Source organism: Scatophagus argus, chromosome 7 (assembly GCF_020382885.2).
Source record: "Scatophagus argus isolate fScaArg1 chromosome 7, fScaArg1.pri, whole genome shotgun sequence".
Taxonomy (NCBI): Eukaryota; Metazoa; Chordata; class Actinopteri; family Scatophagidae; genus Scatophagus; species Scatophagus argus.
Genome location: NC_058499.1, coordinates 7,313,017 through 7,318,473, shown reverse-complemented (window position 1 = coordinate 7,318,473; position 5,457 = coordinate 7,313,017).

Sequence of the window (5,457 nt, the reverse complement as noted above, 5' to 3'; positions counted from 1 at the left end):
GGGCTTTAGAGACTAACTGAGCTAGCAAGCTACAGTTGGCAGCAGCTAGTAGCTTCTTTAGCGATGAGTAAAGTGGCGTGTCCATCGGGAAACTCAGCAAGATGCAAGGCAAAGCAGCTGGAGAACCAGAAAAAAATTTCTCCATAAAATGTGATCCAGATCAGAGTCCTGCTTGGTAACACAGTACTGTAGAAGTGAACTGCACATTGAATCTATCAAGGTGCCAAGTTGCAAAAAATACCTATGCATGCTTAATGTTGCTTTAAAGACTACAAATAGATTGCAAATACAAAACCTCACTCTGCCTATAATTTCTATATCATGAACAATGAAAGATTAATTAACTAATATCAGCTGCCATGCAAATGCAATTGCTGTAGTTTTACAAACACACCCCACAAAACCAAATTATATAGTCTAAACTGTGTATTGTTAAAATTATTTGTAGATCAGTCTACTCTGGGCAGGATTTGCTTCTCACCCAGCGACTCTTGTAATAATAATCCCAGGCCTGTAATCTGTGGACTCAGTTTCCCAACAGAGCCAGCGTCTGTACTTGCAGCTTCCTCCGTGGACTTGGCGTGACACTCGTCTTCAGTGAACACTTCTGCCTAGGCTTTTGATGTACTCTTCAATTACACCATGTAGCAATCACCTCCACATCCCAAAGATGGTGATTGAAGTTAAAAGGATTCACACTGATAATTTACCAACACACTCGGCTATGTTAGACAGGCACATTTCAGAAAGCTGAGTTTTAAGAAGAGTTTACAACTTTGTTATTTCTGATCCTTTAACCTATGAATGTAAATATTATTTTTTCCAAACCAATTTCCATGCCCCACAGTAGTATCTGTACGAGCCTACATACTGTAACACACAGAGCTATTGACAACACCGTGCTATGGTTTATGATGACACACTCGGATTTACATGACAGCTAAGTACTTGGAAATGGGGCCCCTGTTCTGAACATCGGCAAATTTTCCTTCATGTGACAAGTTTTTCCAGAGGTGCAAAGGTGAAGCATGAGTGATTTGAAATCTATTGAAAAACTCAGACAGAAACCCTAGAGGTTTTAACATACACACATACAACACAAGACAGGATTAGCACCTTTGTAGGTATTGCGTAAGGATTATGAAACGTGTCCTCCTGTGAAATGTTTCTATGTTCAAAACATGTTATAATTATTATTATTAGCAGTAGTAGTATAGGTATTTCTTTATTGATTTCTTAATTGTTGACATAGGCTACAATGACTGCTCAAAACAGATCTTCGTCAACAGGAGCCTTAGGACATTGCAAATTTAATTCAGATTTACACAGACTTTAAACAAGTTCAGTTAACTGTCTGAAGCACTTAACTGGGACTTAAATTACAGGTGATTATAAAATATTTGCGCCTCCATTGTTTCAAAGTCAATACATCAAGAATGACTACATCAAAATAAGTTGCCAAGGCCCATTCCAAAGGCTTTGGAAAACCTGGAATTCTTTTGACACAACAACTGTATTCTTTGCATCTTTCAGTCCATGTGCCATTGTATCTCTGGCCCATCCTCCAACCAAACCATACACCTATACTACTATTAATCCTGCTTGCTGTCCTGATTCTACAGTGGTGGAATGAGCTCCCTATTGGCATCACGACCTGCAGCAGAAACTCTTTCCGTTGAAGTCTATAAACTCACCTGTCCAGACTGCACCTTGGTTCATAAAAATGGAAAAGGGACTGTAGGATGTACAGAATGGAATACAGATATGAACTGTGTTTTACAGACATGTAAATGGAATTGCATTATTTGTGATTAACCAGGTAAACAGCATTCAAGTTGTCATTTTTGATGATATATGCTCATGAAGATTACAGCATTTGGTCTGAGATGCTCAACCGTTTCATCTGGGAATGTGTCTTCTGGAAGCTGCAGTATCTTTTGGAGAATTCAGTCCCTAAATTGTGACCCCTCATATGTAAATTTGTTGTGTGTTCTCCAGGATTTACAGTTTATAAAGGACAGTTTATGTGCACTTACCTCAACTACATGTCATGACTGATACCCAGGGTGTAAAGTACTTTTACTTTTCATAAATATTTGTAATAAAGAACAAAGAATTGGCTAAATGATACTGCTTGTGCTGTTTTGATCCAAATACTTAAAGGAATAGACTCTCTACAGGCTTTTCATAGGGCCCAGGATCAACAAAAGAGCCATTTATTGCCATATCTCTCACACATATAACCATCCTGTCCACCACTGTTGTGCTGTTTAATCCACTGAAAGTCTTTGGAGGATATACTCAATCCTCCATATCATCCATATTCACCTTTATTCGGAGCTGTTCTTATTTATAGTCCAATAAACACTGCCACCAACCGTTTTCACAATGAATAAAGGATAAATCAAAGGGATTAGAATGATTCAGCATTTTAAGTATGCTTTATAAGGTCTTACTGGGCGTTAACTCCAAGTGTAATCAATGCACAGCACAAACCGGCTTTGGTTTGAGAAATTGTGAGGGATCAATCACATGGTACACAGTCACAATCTTTGTGAAAATTAATGGAAACCCAATGTGTGTATCTCAGAGGGGTGAGATTTATGATTGACCACAAAGACAGAAGAATCTTTGGTTGCTGTGGAGCCGTGACTTGGATATTAATATTTTCTTTTGTATACGTGTTATTTTCTACGATGGATTAAACAAGTTATAACAGAGAATGTAACTGAAAGGGAGCACACAAGACAGGACTCCACATTAAACTGATATTTCTGGATAATTTCCAAGTGTGTCATTAAAGTTTTCAATGCTGTGTTTGATTTATTTCAGTCACCAAAGAGCACACAGGCAAACCTACCAAAAAAGTTACAGTGAATGTCATTGTATCAAGCCATTTCTTTACTCTTTCCTCGGTGTAGCCCTTAACCTCATCCATCAACGTGTCGTAACCTGTTTTCAAGAAAAAGTGAGGAACAAATAAGGTGGAGCATTGTTTTATAGTTTGAAGAATAAACCACCTGTGGCGGTCTTTTGTCAGTTGTGAGCTGAGAATATTCTCAAGGCCTCAAAGCTGACGTCTAGATCTGCTTTGAAGTTTCAGAGGAGTTCATTGTGAGAGATCGGAGCAAGCACTCCAGTCCGCCTTGGGTTATTTATCCAACTAAAGACTGGTATTTTCAAGAGTATTACAGAATGACAATACAAGGGGAAAAACCAAGAAAAGAGAGATCAGAAAACCTTAAACAAATTAGGAATTTGTAAACCATTAAAAAAATCTGCTTTTGTATGCCGAAGACCCAACAGATTAGTGTTCCAGCCCACCTGGGGTTGAAACGCCCTTCACGTCTTTAAAAGCCTTAAAGAGAGTTCCCCTCAAGTGATTGGGCATTTCTCATGGAAACCTACATGGCACAAATAAGTACGAGAAGAGGAGACTTGGCCCTTGGCTCCTCGCTGTCCCTGGACAGCCCATCAGGGTGAAACACTTAACAGTTGTGCTCTCAGAGTCAAAACAAAACTTTACTAACAAGCCCGTTTGTTTTCTTCTGCTCATCTGTGTTCCTACTTGGCTATTAATTTCAGGGGAATGTTAGCAATTGCAACACATGTGGTGCCGGTCTCTTTGTGGCTGTGAAGCTATGGATTAGTACTGACGAGCGTTGGATTACAGGGTCCCTGCTGGGATGTCAAAGGGCCACTCTGGCTCCTTTCACCTCCGCCCTCAGTTGAGCAAAGCATCAGTGGCAGGGGTTACCTACCATCAATGATTTGCTTCAAGAAGATCAGAAGGCCTTTTCAGCATTCAGGGTCACTACTGACCTGCAGCAGCCCCCCTATTCCCGTGAATTACGCCCCAGTTATATCTTGGCGAACCCACACAAAAGGATCCCCCACAGAAATCTTGATCCAAACAATGGAGGTTATGGGCTCAACGAGAACCAGCATGCAGTTTTAGAGCTTCGACCACAGGAAAGTAAGGCATTGTGTACATACAATTCAAAGTGACAGCTCTCATTATCAGACAGACGCAAGTTTTTAGCAGAAAGACTAAAATGTGTCAATGGAGCATGGAAACTACTTAAATTTAAAAAAGAAAACAATTGCTGATTAAAGTAATCAAAACATTGACTTTGAAATTGCTAGAATTTGATTAAAACGTACAATATGTCTTTGTTGAAAGCAAAACCACCATTTGATTTAAAATTAAACTCTCACATGACTATCATTCATCATTTGTTACAACTTTCAGTCTGGCTGATGACTGGATGGGCAGCAAGCCAAGAAAGCTCTGCTGAAATAAAAACAAAATTTTGATAAAATCAAATAAAAATGGCTGATAAAAAAAAGCTGATGAACCTAAACATGGAAATAGTATAAAGGAATAAAACACCTGCCTCCAGAGATAGTGGGACACACATGAGCACATGGACAAATTACTGCTGGGCAAGGTAGACAGAATCATTTCCAAACTTTCAGACCAACTCTCTGCCAAGTACCATGATAAATCAACATGACCAGGCAATTAAACAAATGGAAACACGGATTAATAATATGCAAACCAGACTAATTAATCAAATCCACATCCACTGTAACAAAAATATATGAAGCACCTAAACTTAGGCCTGACATACTGGAAAACAGGTTGGAATAATAAAAACCTTACAGGTGAAAGCCGTGTTTGCCAAATTCGTTTCTCAATCCTCACATCATACTTTGTCACAAGTCTGTTTGCAGTGCACCAGCCAGTGTTTGATTTTTTTATCAACAAACTTGTCCACTGCTGAATGTGTCACGCCCCTTTTAACAGGAGTATGAGGACCTATTATATGGCACAGGTCTATGGTCTGGAGGAACGTGTAATCAGCATAGTTGGTAAAAACAGATTGCTGAAAAGCTTCAGCTTTGGCTTGTGAGTGACACTCTGGTTTAATATATGTGTTAAAAACATAGCTTAATGCTCATCCAAATCCTAGCTGTGAAATGAATCTGTTTTTATCAGAGAAAGTATTTTCCAATCAAATATCTTTATCGATTTTAAGAGCAAATGTTTTCTTCGACTGTGTTTTAACATTTAATTTTGAATTAATGAATGCAGACATTCTCTTATTGAAGTTCCACAAATATACCTAAAAGTTTGTGTCCATGTGTCTTACTGTATTAAATTCAGGTGCTTGCATGCAGGTTTTGCATTGCATGACTGGTGGCTTTCTGCTAGACATGAGAGATTCTGGGGGGGTGGGCTGTTCTTTTTGTTTCTCATGTTGGTGTGCTCGGCTGGACAGATAATTTTGGGACTGTGGCCAGAGAGTTTTGAGGGAATATGAGAGGGCAACCTCCTGCAATCAGGCAGTGTCGGTGACCACTCGAGTGCATCGCAACAACGAGCTGCCACTCAAGATGCCGCCAGATCAAGCTTTAGAAGCAGACTCCCGATGAGCTGTGGTGTGTGTGTGT